Raw genomic sequence first — 16,093 nt, 5'->3', positions numbered from 1 at the left:
TTACCTGAGCGCTGTCTTTTCCGTTCACCTTGTCCGCCTGTGACTCCCGCAAGCCGTGATCGCATTTCACCTCTAAGGGGGTGGACAAAGAGAGGCCACCATGCTCATCAGGGTGTCTCACAAGCAGTTTGGTTCGGGTTCCGGCATATCCATCAATAGCCGGGCCAAAGGGCTCCCCTCGGTCGCTCCCTCCTCCTCCTCCTCAAACTGTTGCTGATGTAGCGCTTTCTCTGCCTATGGTCAAAGACAGTCGGGGCTAAAACAAAGTCCGAAGTTTTCACGGGGTTGGTGAAGGAGTTCATCTTTCCTCTCAACAGCCTTTCCACAATTTCTAAAACATGTGTCGTTGGTAAGAGATGGCCTCTTCTGTCCAGCGCTGGGACTGATGGGGTAATGGTGCTGCACTCTGATTGGCAGAGGGCCTTGGGAGGAGTTCTTAGTGCGGTCATACGGCCCACTTCTGGACAGGTCAGCCTGTCCCGGACCTCACCCTGATTAGTGAAATCTCCTCTTGGGATGGTCCTTTCAAGACGAAACCCAACCTGACCAGTAGAGGGTGGTGGGAGGAGTTCTTAGAGGGGTCACACGGCCCACTTCTGGACAGGTCACCCCCACCCTGGAAGGCACCCTGATTGGTCAAATCTCCTCTTGGGGTGGTCCTTTTGGGATGAAACCCATTCTGATTGGTAGAGGGTGATGGGAGGAGTTCTTAGAGGTGTCACATGACATCCCTTTGCATCTGGTCATGCGGCCGCCTTGACCCCGGAAGTAATACCCCCATGGGGCGGGATTTCCGGTGACAGGTGGGAGGGACTAAGGGGTCAAGGGGTTGGGCTTAAGGAATCAAGGGAGGGGTTAGGGTTTGATTGATGGTAGGGCAATTATACTATGGCCGGGTGTCCAAGTCAAGAATGCTGGTGGAGGTTGTTTAAAGGAACCCCTACATTTTCAGTCATTTCCATTGCACAACTCTAGTAGGGGCAGCACCGGGCCAGGCTCATGTAGTGAGGCCATGGTTCACACCTGGTGTGATGGGTCCCCTTTTGCACATGGATGGCATTTGGCTAAGAGTGCAACCTACAACCTATCCTGGAAAATGATCCCTCACTCTCACAGACCTTGGGAGGCAGGCGAGTCCTCGCTTACAGACAACCCCCCAACCTGAAGCAAATACTCACCAGCAACTACACACCACACCACAGAAACACCAACCCAGGAACCTATCCCTGTAGCAAACCTCGTTGCCTACTCTGTCCCCATATCTACTCTGGCAACAGCATCAGAGGACCCAACTACATCAGCCACACCATCAGGGGCTCATTCACCTGCACATCCACTAATGTCATATATGCCATCATGTGCCAGCAATGCCCCTCTGCCATGTACATTGGCCAAACCGGACAGTCGCTCCGCAAAAGAATAAATGGACACAAATCGGACATCAGGAATGGTAACATACACAAGCCAGTAAGTGAACACTTCAATCTCCCTGGTCATTCTATCACAGATTTAAAAGTCACTGTCATTGAACAAAAAAACTTCAGAAACAGACTTCAAAGAGAAACAGCAGAACTAAAATTCATTTGCAAATTCAACACCATTAATCTGGGCTTGAATAGGGATTGGGAGTGGCTGGCTCACTACAGAAGCAGCTTTTCCTCTCCTGGAATTGACACCTCCTCATCTATTATTGGGAGTGGACTACATCCACCCTGATTGAATTGGCCTTGTCAACACTGGTTCTCCACTTGTGAAGTAACTCCCTGCTCTCCATGTGTCAGTATATAATGCCTGCATCTGTAGCTTTCACTCTATGCATCCGAAGAAGTGAGGTTTTTACTCACGAAAGCTTATGCCCAAATAAATCTGTTAGTCTTTAAGGTGCCACCAGACTCTTTGTTGTTTTTGGCTAAGAGTGATGCTAGACACACCAGGATCAAAACTGAGATCAGAGTCTATCAACAAAACAGAAGCAGAACCAGAGCCAGTGTCCAAGTCCAGGCCAGAGGTCGAAGCCGGGTGGTCAGACCAAAGATCATCCAAGTCCATTCTCAAGCCAAAGTCCATAGACACGCCGAAGGTCAAATCCAGGTAGTCAAAATCCGACGGGTTGGGGAAGATCAGGAGGAGGAGGCAATGCTGGAGCGGGTGGGTGGAGGGACTGGAGCGAGGCTAGAGAAAGGCAAGGAAAATACTGAGGCGGGGTTCATAACCAAAATCTGGAGCCAAGAAGGGTCATACCAAAGTCATAGCCAGAGACCTGAGTCAAGAGTCAAGCCAGAGGCAACAGCGAGGAAACCGGAGGGCAGGGCAGGGCAGGGTGGTACATGCGGGAGGGAATGAGGATGGCTTACTGGAGCCCGAAAGACCCCTCATCGGTGGACTCCCTTCCTAGCAATAGAAGAAGGACAGCAGGATGACCAAGATGTCTCTGACCCTGGGGTCCAAGCCAAGGGGAGCTCCCATCCAGGCTATATGCCAGGACCCCATCACCCTCCCTGTTCATTTCACACTCACAGACCCCCTAGCTGGAGAGGAGAATAAAGGGCAGAAAGTGAAAGTGCCCCTGTGGGAAAGGCTCTAGGCTGGGTCCCAGTCCACTTCCCAGATCTCCACCCAGGATTGTGTGACCAGGCCCACAGCCCTTCCTCTACGTCTCAGTTCCCACCTGCCAGATGGGGAGGATCCTTCCCTGCCCCAGACTGTTAGGGGCGAGTTTCATTCCTGGCTGGGAAGGGTTCAGATACCAGGTGGGTGGATTGGGCCCGAGGTGGGGGATGGTCAGACATTTGCTGCGTCAGGGGTGACACGGGCCATGGGAAGGTCTGAGCAGTGACGACAGGGGAGGGGCTCCATGTCAGGCCACCCCTCCCAGACTGCAATGGCTATTGAGCATAACCCCTGGTTCTGCGGATGCTCTCATTTCTGGGCCAGCCCCACAGCCTGATTCTTCCGAACCATTATCTGGCCTGGCCCCAGCTCCAGGGGTCGGGGTGGGGCAGGGTGGTGAGAGCGAGGTGCTCGGCCTGGCTTTCTCTCAGTGCTCGGCCTGGCTTTCTCTCAGTGCTGTGGGCTCTATGGCCGCTTCCCCCAGCCCTTCCCCCCCAGGCACAGTGAGACAGAGCAGTACCTGTGGCAGGGGCTGGGGGCTTCTAGTCATGTGAAGCGGGGGGTGGGTCTTCAAGTCTGCCATGTGGAGCTCAGCCCCTCCAGTCCTTGGGGCACCTGGGCAGATCTCCTGATAGCAAACAGCTCGAATATCACGTTTGCTGTAATGTCCCCCTGTTGCCAGGGAACAAGGATCAATCAGAGACTCGGACACCCACGAGAACAAAGGGGATTAACGGCACCGGGAGCCAGCAAAATTTCCTCCCTACCCCCCACGTCTGAGGGACGGATTCCCCCACCCAACCCCCGAGACAAAATCTCGTCTCTTCTCCAGTGACTCCCATCCCCTCTCCCACCATTGGGGAATGAACTCCTGCCCCCACTCCTCTCAGTCCCCCCGAGAGCTGTTCTACCTCCCAACACAGCTGAGGATTCAGCTCCGCTCCCCAGAATCCCCTCAGCCGCCCTCGCCCCCTCCAGCTGCGGGGCTGGGAGGCTTTGGGCAGTAGTGCCGGGGGGTGAGAGGAAGTGGACACCTTTCCCCAAGGGATCCCCCATCCTTAACATGATGCCATGGACAGTAGCTCTGGGGAATGGGGCACTTAAGCAGCCTCCGCTGACTGACTTCTCCAGCTCTCCCAGAGCAGGTGGGGGCTGAGATAACATGATCCCAGAGCACTAGGAACCGGCCTGAGGCCCGGAGGGGATGAAAGGCTCACAGAGGTGGCTAGGGGAGTTGGCAGCCCCTAGCATGAGCAATGGCAGTGTGTCGTGTTGATGTGATGCCTGTTAGGAAATAGCCTTGCTGGAGAGCTGGGTCTGCCCTGCTTTGAGCTGCTCAGGGGACAAGCTGGCACCTACCAATGGCACCTGCCTGGGTTCATCCTCTCCTTTCTCCCAGGTCAGCGCATGGGGATGGGATGGGAGTGACTGTCAATGGCCTGGAGGTGAAAGGCCCTGGGGTTCCCTCCCCAGTTGATCCCTCTTTGGTTACCTCGTCATCTAGCAGCTGGCCGGCTATCCCCAGGAGGGAGTAGGTGAGCAGCAGCCCAGCCTGGCTGACATGGAGCAGGGGGTGGTGTATGGCCTCCATCGCCCGCTGAAAAAACTTTGTTTTCTGCTCTTCAGTGAATATCTCACCAAAGACCTAAAACCAACAGAACCAGAGCCCTTGCAATGGCTCAGAACCAGGCTCCAAATCCCTCTGGTGGCTCACAAGGTGGAGAAGAGTCCTGGGGCAGCCAACCTTTGGGGTCCCATGGACCAAAGAACCCCCTTCAGTAAGAGGCTGCAGGCACTGAGGCCTCCAATAGCTCTTTCTGGAGCAGGATTCAACCCAGGTGCCATGAGATGCTGGAAATGGGTCTCCGCACTTTGAAACCAGCTCACCCAGACACTCTACTGCTCCCAGCAGCGATATCTCCTGCAGCTCACCCGCTAGAGGTGAGGGGTCTTTTAGATCTGGTTCATTCCCACGCCTCACCCCACTGACATTCCCAGGAACCTCACATCCTCTGCTGCAAATAAGTAGCAGGCTCTTGCCCTGTGTCCATGACACACTCACTGCAGGGGGAGACAGCTCCACACCTGAGCTGCTGCAATGCACCGGCAGAGAGTCCTTACCTCTCCCACCCTGGCCAGGTTTCTATAGCCCAGGTGATTGGTATCCTGGAGCCCTTCCCGGCACCACAGCTCTCTTCCCTCGGTGATGTTGAGCCCTGGGGGAGAAAGACACACCCATTGGGGAGGTTTGACATTCCGCTTTCACTGCCGGTTTCCGTCTGGGTGCACACTGGCCAGGGTCCTCGTGGCATCCACAGCCCAATGGAATCGCAGGGTCCATACCAGGCGGTTTAGTACCAGAAGGGGGATTTGTTTTAGTCATCACAGTAATCATATGACCCTTAGAGTCATTGTGCTCTGGGAGTGGGTGCCTGTTAATGGTGGTGTCTAATACTGAGAACCCCCCACACCCACTGAAGTCAGGATCTGGCCCTGACTACCCAACTGGTGACATCCTACGAGCTTTGTGTCCTTCCCCTGTGGTCTCTGCTCCTACCCCTGCCCTCATGATGGGCTCTTTCCCTCCATGTCTCTCAATAGCTCCGTTCCTGTCCCCTCACGAGCTGGCTGCCCTGTGGGTGGGCTATTTCCCTGGGCTGGGGACAGAGCCGAGCTCTGAAATAAAGCAGCCAATTTCCCTGGTACTTTCACACTCATCTCCCTAATTCAGAGAGAGGGGAAGAGAAAGAGTCATCATCTAAGGTGGGATTGGTCTCAGAGGAGGGGGCTTCTTTCTGTAGGGTCCCATTGCCCAGCAGAGGGAGTCTCAAAGGAGGGGCCTTGTTACTATTGGGGTTCCTCTTCCCTGCTACAGTGGGTCTAAACAGAGAGGTCTTAGTCCTCTAGGCGTCCCAATGGCCAGCTGGAGCTAGTCTCCGAGAGGCTTGTTTCCATGGGGTCCCATTGCCCAGCTGGGTTCTTACCCCTCTTCTGCACCAGGAGCCTGTGCAGCCAATATAGCCCACCCCTGGCTTGCCGGCTGATGTCCTCGGCTGGGTGGGATACATGGAGACCCAGCTGCAGTACAAAGTCGCCTGCCATGGAGAAGTCGGAGGAGGTCTGGTGGAAGGAAGAGGAGAGGGGAATCCATCAACCTTCTCCCTTCAGCTCTCCAGCGCCCCTGGGCCAGAGCTCTGCTCCCACCCCTCTGTAGGAGGCGCTGGGCGAGAGGAGCGAGAGCTCTCTGCCCCCAAGGGAGCTTGGAGCAAAGGGACCAGGGCAAAGGCCCTCTATGAGCACTTACTGCCTAGCTGCTCCAGAATAACAAGGGCCCTGAGGCCAGGCACAAATCTGCCAGCCCGTGGCCTATGGAACGCAGTCCCTTGCGGACCCAGGGGGGACCAATTAGCCACGGGATGAGGAACTTGACTCAAGCCCTGACTCTGCAGGATGCGGGGGTCAAAGGTCACTTACGTCAAATCCAGGCAGGGAGGTGGCGAATTCGAGCAGGGCAGCGCTGCTCTGTATGGCCCTAGCTCTCTCCAGGGCCCTTTTGGATTGTATCCAAACATGGATGTGCTGCGGGAGAAGGAGGCAGGGGAGGGTCAGTGGGCAGGCATACATGCTCTACAAACGAGCCTCTCCCGGTCCCCATGGGGCTTACACCTTGCGCTCAGGGTGGAACAGCTGACCCCTGGTCGCAGAGCTTGAAAAGGGGGTCCATGACACTGCCCACGTCTTGCTGGGCACAAGCTCATCGTCTCTCCAGGCTGGGACAATGGTCAGTCTTAGGGCTGGTCCGTTTGCCCTGAACCCCTGATCCATGAACAGCACATCAGGATCAAGGCACATGCCCTGGACCACAGACCCCAGCTGCAAGGGCCTTGGTAGGATGGATGGAATGGCCGTGAGGACAATCCCTCCGGGAACTGCAGTGTCCCTAGGACAGAAGAGCTGATTCCCTGAGGCTCCTCCTGTATCTCAGGGTCTCCCTAGAAAGGAGCCAGTGACTTTTCTCAGAGGCCCATGTCCTGCATCTCACAGGGGTTTCAGTCTCTCAGTCCCCAGCCAGGCCTGCTGCTCACTGTTAGTGCTTAATGCAATCGGGCAGAGCGCTGGCTGACAGTCCCAGCTCCTTCCCCCTGCACTGGCAGCTCTGGGAAAGTGTGGCCGGCTGGGTCCAAGCTGGAAGGACACAATGGAAATGTGGCTCTTCTAATCTCTCCTTTGCTGCCCTCCCACGGGGTTCAGGGGCAATTCCACCCCAGACCGTCCCATTCTACTCACCTCCAAGAGGTGCTGCAGCTTCTCCAAGCTGGGGGTCTCGCTCAGCAGGCCCCTGAGCATGCTGTCCAGGCTCTGCAAAAAGCTCTTGTGGAGAGCCTGCAAGAGGAGGGAGCACCCGCCAGTCAAGGGACATGGGGCCACACCAGTCAGGGGACAATTAGGAGGATTCTCTAGGAGCCCTGGCAAGACTCAAAAGGCACATCCTGGCCTCTCCTATTCACATCACTCCAGAGAGACAAAGCAAAAGTTCATGGCCGGATGCCTGCTGCCTCTTCAATCCTTGCTCTTAGCAGTTCTCTGCACAGGGCCTGGTACCCAGCAGACTATGGAACAGCCAAACTGCAGTGGGTGGGAAGTAGGATTCCCGGGAGAGTCCAGGCAGCAGAGCACAGAATGAGGAGAGGAGGGAAGGCTGGGATCAGCCACGGAGGGGTAATGCAATCCCCTCTGGAGGGAAGGGGCCCCCATGGCCAGTTTCTTGCGGGCCTGTTCCCTGCTCTGCTCACCCCTCCCCTATTCTCAGCAGCTCTATCAATGTGAGGGAGCAGGGACCAGAGCCTGCTCCTGCTCCGGGGACAGAGAAGTAGGATCAGGACTTACCTGGAAGTGGGGGGTGTCGTTCCCAGTGCCCATGGTGAAGATCTGGTGGAGGAGCGCGCTCAGGAGGCGAGATTCCAGCTCCAGGGGCAGTGGTGGCTTCAGTTTGCTGGCAGAAGAGAGGAGCCTGTCGTACACTTTGCTGCACCAGCGTTGTGCTGGCACTGGCATGGACATCACCCCCTCCCCCACAGTGATCCCCTCCCCACGGCCACTGTAACGTTCCTGGAGTGAAATCCACCCCCCAGCCAGGAAAGAGGGGACGTTCCCGCCTCCTCTGCTGGGGGATGGGAACAGCCACAGCTGGGGGTAACCTAGGCGGAGGAGGATCTGTGACTCCCAGCTCTGGGCCCGATCAGCACCAGAGTTAGGGCAGCTGGACGGGAGGGTCCTGATACCTGAGGCTGCAAACCACGTCCATGGAGCTGGAAATGATGGAGCTCGGCTCTGACACCTCAGGGAGAATTTCAATCAGCTCCTGGGAGACCCCAAGGAAACAAAACCATGTGTGAGAACAGGCCCCGCAGACCCAGAGGCACTTCCCAGGATGGAGGCCAAAGTGCTCTGCAGAAACAGCCAGTGTCACCCCCACCCCCAACCAGCTGGGCCCCCCCATTCCTCCCATCCATCAAACTTCCTTCCCCCTCTCCCACCCAATTCCCCCCTCCCCTCCCCTCCTTTCCCCTCCGGGCTTACAATTCCCCACTGCCAGCTCCTGATCAGTGTCACAATTATCCCCTTCCCTGCTCCCCAGCCCTGACCCCAGGAACCCCTGTCCTCTGCTTCCCCCTCCAACCCAACTAACGCTTCCTCCCATGTCTGGCTCCCTCGCCCCAGGGGCCGGGCACGGGGTCCCACTCACCGCAATGCTCTCCACAAGGGCCGCTTTGGAAATATAGGGCTCCAGGGTGCCCCACCCCTGCTGCTGTGCCAAGAGACACAGACTCAGCACAGCGTCGAGGAAGCGGAGCTGATGGGCCCTGTTCCCCATCAGCTAGGAGTGGGGTGGGGGGAGAGAGAGAGAGCCTGTTACATAGGGACCTCCCCGCCCAACCCAAACCAACTCTAGGGATCAGGACCTCCATGGGGTTGGACAGGGAAAGCCGCCCCTTCCTGAAACCAGTGTTGCCCGGCACAGACCGGGGTTGTAACTTGGACAGTGTCTGCGGGGAGCGGAAACCTTGGCCTGTGTGGGACAAATGTCCCCACTTTGGGGTGCCAGAGAACAGAGGAGACGTGTCCCCCCATTGGGGGTGAGGGATTCTCTTGGACAAAACCCCCCTGCCTGGGTGGAGATGGAACAAGGGGCAGGACGGACTCGGAGGCAGTGCAGCTGGGGGATTTTTGTACCTTATCTCTGCCCTGGAGATACTCCTGGATCTCTGTGATGATGTCTTGTTCCAGAGACACATCTTCCTCCTCCTCCTCTTCCTCTTTCTCATCCTCATGGGCACTGGGGGGCTCTGCACCAGGGGGGAAGGAGAAAGTATAATCCCTTCTGCTGCTGGGGGGATGCAGTGGACAGAGAAGGCTCCATGTTTCCCCCTTCTCTGTAAGAAGCCCCATGGCAGCGCGGGCCCCACCCTGCCCCTGCGAGAGACGCCCTCAGCCCCATGAGCCTCAGGGCCCCGTGGCAGTCGCCCCCCCCCAACATGATCAGGGGAGGCTGGAGATCCCCAACTCCACCCAGCATCCCCTGCCGCGGGGTGTGGCTGTGCCCCCCCCCCCACTAGTGTTAGTGGGGCTCACATGGGTCAGTCCCGGCACCTTGGCGAGCCGATGGGCACAGGTGGTTACTAGTCCCCCACCGCCCCAGTCCTCCTCCCTTTCCCCTGGGTCTCCCCTCACCTGCAAAGAGGGAGCATTCATCCGCACGCCTGTCAGACCATGCAGAGGAGCTGCTGGCCCCTCGGGAGTACGAGAAGCTGCTCGTGTTGGTCCCAGAGTCGCTCAGCTCCTCCTCCTCCTGGCTGGCGGGGGGCTCCTCAGGGACCAGGGTGGGGCTGGTGCAGGGCTCCTCAGGGGCCAGGGTGGGGCTGGCGCAGGGCTCTTCAGGGGCCAGGGTGGGGCTGGCGGGGGGCTCCTCAGTGGCCAGGGTGGGGCTGGCGCAGGGCTCCACAGTTGCCAGGGTGGTGGGTGGCTCCTGCTGGGCCCTGGGGTGCAGCTCCTGGCTCCTTGGCTTCCTGTGAAGGAAGCCCCAGAGCTGCCTTGCCCGGCTCCTGCCCTCTCCTGGCTCCCTCCTCCGTAGCTGTACCCGAGGCCACCTCCATTTGGGCCCAGAAGGTGCCTCAGGGTCAGCTAGGGGAGCTGGTGTCATCCACTTCCTGCAGCATGCCAGGCAGCTCCTCTGTTTATGCTGGCCACCAGCCTCTTCCCCGCCCGTGGGGCCAGAGGGGCCGCTCTCCTCCTCAGAAAGCCGGATGTTCTTTCCCTCTGGCTCTGGAGCCACCTGCCCGGCCTTCCTCCTGAGCATCTGCCTCAGCCGCTCCATCCTGGAACTGAGTGGGGAGCAGCCATGAGTCTGGGTTCAAGGCAGCCTCTCATTAATGGGGCCTGCCTGCTCCCCTGCCCACCTCCCCTCCGCTGAGGCAATTCCTCCTCCCCACACATCCCACCCCAGGGCACAGGAACCCTCAACCTGGGGAACAAACTCTGCCAAGGGTCGGGCTGGGAGCCCTATTGGTGGGATATTTCCACCACACTGGGGATGGCTCTGGAGAACTCCACTTACTTACTCTAGATGGGATGGAGCTGGATGGCAGATGCTTGCTGTTGGTCCTTCCTTTACCCTCCTCCTCGATCCTCTGCACCCAGGTGGCCTAGAAGGGGTGCTGCAGAATCCCCTGCCAGCAGGGCAGGGGGTAGAAGTGGGGAGATCGAAAGTGACTGTGAAAACAAGACAATGTTTTATTGCCAGGGGATGGATAAACTCAGGCGAGCAGCCAGGGATTCACAACACTGACCGACGAACAGAAGGACACCTCCCATCTCAAGGTCTCCTAGTATCTCACGCACATTCCTGAAATGTGAGGGCCCTAGGGCTATAGGGGAGTGTCTCCAGCCCCACTGTTGGAAACAGAGGCCTTGGCAGGAAAAGCCACTGCCTCAGGGTTGCACTGGGAGTCAGGGATAGAGCCGAGGATGGAGCCCAGGAGTCCTTTGTCCAGGCTCCCGCACTAACCGCTAGAGGAACACTCCCTTCCAGAGCTGGGAAGTGCTAGTCTCCCTGGCTCCGAGGGTGACCTGTTGTAGTGACTGACGCATTTGCTACTTGTCCCCCATCCAAAGCCAATAACACTCTCTGTGTTGGCAATCATGAGTTAGACCTTCTCAGCACCCCTCTGTCTCCCGCAGCTGTCAGGTATTCCTTGGATTATGGAGGCTTGGATGCTAACAGGACTGGAATTTGTTACTGGCTCCCTGGGTGGTTCTAGCCAATGAGGGTCTCAGTCTAGCCTCAGAGGCCCACACCCCCAGACACTAAAGATCAAGGTGGATTGATTTCATTCCAAATGATTTGTATTTATATTTTTGAGTGATTTTCCTAATGAAAGATTGATTCTCATGAAATTATAAGTGGTGGCCGATGACAGAACAAGGAGCAATGGTCTCAAGTTGCAGTGGGGGAGGTCTAGGTTGGATATTAGGAAAAACTTTTTCACTAGGAGGGTGGTGAAGCACAGGAATGGGTTACCTAGGGAGGTGGTAGAATCTCCATCCTTACAAGTTTTTAAAGGTCAGCTTGACAAAGCCCTGGCTGGGATGATTAAGTTGGGGTTGGTCCTGCTTTGAACCGGGGGGTTGGACTAGAGACCTCCTGAGGTCTGTTCCAGCCCTAGTCTTCTAGGATTCTATGAATAGGTAACCATTAAAACATGCTGGTTTTGCAGGATACATAAGAACAAAAAGGTTAACTGAAACATTTGTTTTCATTTCAAACACACTGAGGTAAAGAAGTATCTCTAGTTCGTGCATTGAGCTGATTGTTCCTGGTCATAAACCTCCTTCCAGATTTTAGAGGTAGTAGCTCACATCTCCTCCTCTCTAGCGTTTATTCATATATTACAAGAGGAAAAGAAGCCTTCATTCTTTTTCAACTCCCAATCAGTTTCTTAAATTGGAATGAAGTAGCTGCATCAACTGAAATGAAGAAAATAGTCTTTTTGCCCCTGCAGAAGAGGCTATTGCTGCCGAAATCTGGCTGAGTATTTCAACAACTTCTGCACCCCCAGGTGCTTAGGCCATGACTTCCAACAGTTCAGTGGTTTGACTTCCTCTGAAACTTGGCAGCAAACATGGACTTCTTCATAGATGTATTTATTTAAATGACTTTCCTAGGCTAGAGCAACTATAGGCCTTAACATAGCTTGTCATAGTTTCAAATTTTATACTTGATAGGTTTGTTTAAAAAAAAAACCTTTTTAAATTTAAATTTAAAAAATCCAGTTTAAATTTAAAAAAAAATCTCTTTGGGGGGGTTTTGGTTCTGAAAAAGCCATTGATTGGTATTCCCCTTGATTTTAGAAGAACTACTTCATTTGAGAGAATCATAAACTGCTCATATTCTCTTAAAGGAGAGGAGGCAGCAGAATTCATCATATCATAATTTGTTGCACCTTATTTGCTCAGTCTTAAACAAACAAGTGTCCAAAACTCTAGTTAGTCCCTTTTATGTAGGCCCAGCTAAGAGGTGGTAGGGGGGCAGGAATGATGTCTCCATCCCTGAACCAGTATTAATTGCACAGGATATTGCCACAAAACCTCCATTTTAATGCCAAATTGTCTAAGCCATTCCTCTTCTGTGCTTCCTGGTTTATACGTTTCAAATCTACAAAACCTCCCCCTTGACCGTCCCTGCCCAGGCGGTGCAGCGGGCAGAGGAACCCGAGCAGTAACACTGTGACCCCAGAGGTAACTCAGCCCCCCTGTCACTCACTGACTCCACTAACCCTGAGCATCAACCCGAAGCCTGCCTTGGGCATCGCTCCCACGGAAACCTGCAGGCTCATTTACTGACTGATGCAAATCACCTGTGGAGAGTTAGCTCTGACTGTCTGAATTCACTCTAAAGCAGTGGTTCCCAAACTTTAACAGCCTGTGGACCCCTTTCACTAAAATGTCAAGTCTCATGAACCCCCTCCCAAAAATGAATATTTCCAGGGATTTTCAACTTCACCTGAGTATAAATTAGAAAAGAAGTGATCTTGGAAATATACAATTTGTTTTTATGACATGCTTATTACACACTATTCATTATTAATTATTATTTATCATTACAGTATTCTTATTACATTATGAAAACGGCAACACTCTTCCAAGATCTCACTTTCCTAGCTTGTGTCACTTGGAATAAGCCTGTTATAAGACAAGGCTCCTATGTTTCATCAAGGAGTATCAGATGTGAAACAAGCATAAAGGTATTTAAGAAGCCAACTTAAAGAGTTCCTCCTACACAAGCATTCAGGTCTTGAGCAGTCCAGGCAAACAACGCACATTACAACAAAGTTTAAACTTGTTCTTCATAATAATTGTAAAAACAATCCTAGCTGCCTATTTCATTTTAAAAACAGCCAAAAATATCTACCTCCCTTTCCATTTCTTATAAGGAGTCTTGAAATTTAAATCTCCTCAGTGTGATAGATATGCTTGCTTTGATCTGCTTACCTCTTGGAAGTCCAGGGGCTCTGGGCTGCTGGCCCCATGGTGCCTGGGGTCCCTAGGGGCAGCTCTGTCCGCCATTAGGGAATTTTTTCCCGAGAACCCCCTGTAACATTTCGCGAACCCCCAGGGGTTCACGAACCTCAGTTTGGGAACCACTGCTCTAAAGTCACAATGCCCTTCAGCTTACAACACCAATGTAAGGGACAAGAGGGAAGGAGGAAGAGGGAAGCAAAATGATCAAATTCCAAACACCCCCAGCGAGTCACAGATTCATAAATTCCAAGCCCAGAAGAAACCACTGCAGTCTGACTTTCTGTTTTGCTTCGGCCATAGAACGTCCCTCAAAATAATTCCCATAGGAATTAGAGCAGATTTTTTAGTAAAACACCCAATCTTGATTTTAAAACAGGCAAGTTGTGGAAAATCCAGCACAAGCCTCAGTGAATTGCTCCAAACTCTGATGTTTAAAATGCTCGCCTTTTTTCCAGTGTGTATTGGTCTAGCTTCAACTTCCAGCCATTGTCTGCTCATAACCTTTATCTGGTAAAGTGAAGAGCCCATTAGTAAATATTTGTTCCCATAGACTCACCGCTTAACCTTCTCTTAGATTGAGCTCCTGTAGTCTGTCACCACAGGGCAGGTTTTCTAATCCTTTCATCATTCTTGTGGCTCTTCTGTGAACCCTCTCTGATTTATCAGCATCTCTCTCAAATTGTGGACACCAGAAATGGACACAATATTCCAGGAGTGGTTGCACCAGTGCCCAGTACAGAGATATCGAACCTCTATACCTCTACTTGAGAATCTGCTAGGACAGAGTCCCCTATCTTGTCCTTAGAGCCTATACTTTTTCTTACCTTCTACACAGATGACGATTTCTTTCAAAAAAATCCACACCGATATGAAAAAAAATTCCTCAGAATGTCCTCCACAACAACCGTCTCTTGGTCCTCTGAGAGAACCGCGAGATGGAGACTTGCTGCAGCAAGGCTACAGGGGGTCTCTGAGGTTCCCCCTGCCCTGCATCCCTGTCCTGCCTGGCTGTTGTCAAGGGAGCTCTGTGAGGTCACAGACGCCTCATCATCTTTGCCCAATAGGCTGAGTTCCTGCCTAAGGCCTTTGTGAAGTCACTGCCACACTCACCATTCCCTGGCAGACCTGATGCCTGCCCCTGGCCAGCCTGGTTGGATGTTTGAGCTGCACCCCGGATCTCCCCACTTGCTCATTATTGATTCTGGGGAGCAACCAGGCCACCTGGTAAAACAGCAGAGTCTGTTCCTCACCCCACACTGAGTTTTTCATAGAGGCCCAGATTGTGAAGCAATTCAATCTCCTAATCTGGCCTCTATATCACGGGCTATGAAATTTCAGACTCTCAGCACCCTATTAAGCCCAATTGCTTGTAATTAACTAAAAGGACCCTTCCAGAATAAAAGGCAGTTGTGATGTGAGGACACCAGGAAACAGAGACTTCACCTCTCCCCTGGTTAATTTGTTCCAGTGGCTTGTCTCCCTCGCTGTCAGAATTAAACGTGAAATTGACAACCTTTGATAAGGGCAAAATTTATGACAATCTTTTAAATAATTTAAATAGAAGAGAAAAAAGAACATTAAGTGGAATATGTTCACTGCCGAGTTTTTCAGACAGTCGCACCACTGATGTGGTAGCTAAGGCCCTGGAAGGAAAGTTAGCTGAAATGCTAGCCTAGCTTTGGACAGCAATAACTTCCTTGAAAGGTGCAGAAAATATTGTCTTCATTTCAGTTTATTCAAATAGTTCAGTTCAATCGACTAGTTCGTTGAAATTCAAGAAAGCCATTGGGAGTTCACAAAACAGGCAAACTTGTTTTCCTCCCTCAATCTATGGATAAAAACTACGTGTGAAGGGATGGATCTACTGGTTCATCAATCTAGAAACACGTGGAGACCAGAATGTATCATTTCAGTTCACTAACCACACATCAAATTTCCTTGGTTTAAGAAATCAGTTAGTTTTAAAAGCGAAACATTTTGATACAACTTTTTTCTTATGCTTCTCTTTCTAGCTCTGGCATAACCTTGATGTGTGACCAAAGAGAGGTCACTTCTTTTCTTTTTCCCTCTGTATCATGGGGATGGAGAAAATTCTCTAAGTCCTAGCAGGAGAGAGATTTGAGCATGTCAGGCGTGTTAGGGCCCTTGTGCTCTAAAGGACAATGGATGATTGTTGTTTGGGACAAGAATCCCAACGGATTTGATACTTGTCCCCCAACCAAAGTCAATAGCACATCTCTGTATTTTCAATCATGAGTTAGACATTCTCAGCACCCCTCTGTCTCCCGCAGCCCTCAGGTGTTCCTTGGATTATGGAGGCTAAGAGAACTGGAATTTTTTACTGGCTTCCTGGGTGTTACTAGCCAATGAGGGTCTCAGTCTGGCCTCCGAGGCCCACACCCCCAGCCACTAAAGATCAGGATGGATTGATTTCACTCAACGTTTTTTGTATTTGTATTTTTGAATTATTTTCCTAATGAAAGATTGATTCTCATGGAATTCTTAGAGCTGGCAGATGACAGAACAAGGAGCAATGACCTCAAGTTGCAGTGTGGAAGGCTTGGATATTCGGAAAAACTTTTTCACTAGGAGGGTGGTGATGCCTTTGAATCTGCTAGGATAGAGTCCCCTATCTTGTACTTAGAGCCTATATTTTTTCTTACCTTCTACACAGATGACGATTTCTTTCAAAAAAATCCAGTCCGATATGAAAAAAAAAACCGCACAGAATGTCCTCCACAACAACGGTCTCTTGGTACTCTGAGAGAACCACGAGATGGAGACTTGCTGCAGCAAGGCTACAGGGGGTCTCTGAGGTTCCCCCTGCCCTGCATCCCTGTCCTGCCTGGCTGTTGTCAAGGGAGCTCTGTGAGGTCACAGACGCCTCATCACCTTTGCCCAATAG

The sequence above is a fragment of the Malaclemys terrapin genome, chromosome 4, assembly GCF_027887155.1.
Source record: "Malaclemys terrapin pileata isolate rMalTer1 chromosome 4, rMalTer1.hap1, whole genome shotgun sequence".
Lineage (NCBI taxonomy): Eukaryota > Metazoa > Chordata > Testudines > Emydidae > Malaclemys > Malaclemys terrapin.
Note: the sequence above shows the minus strand (reverse complement) of the source record.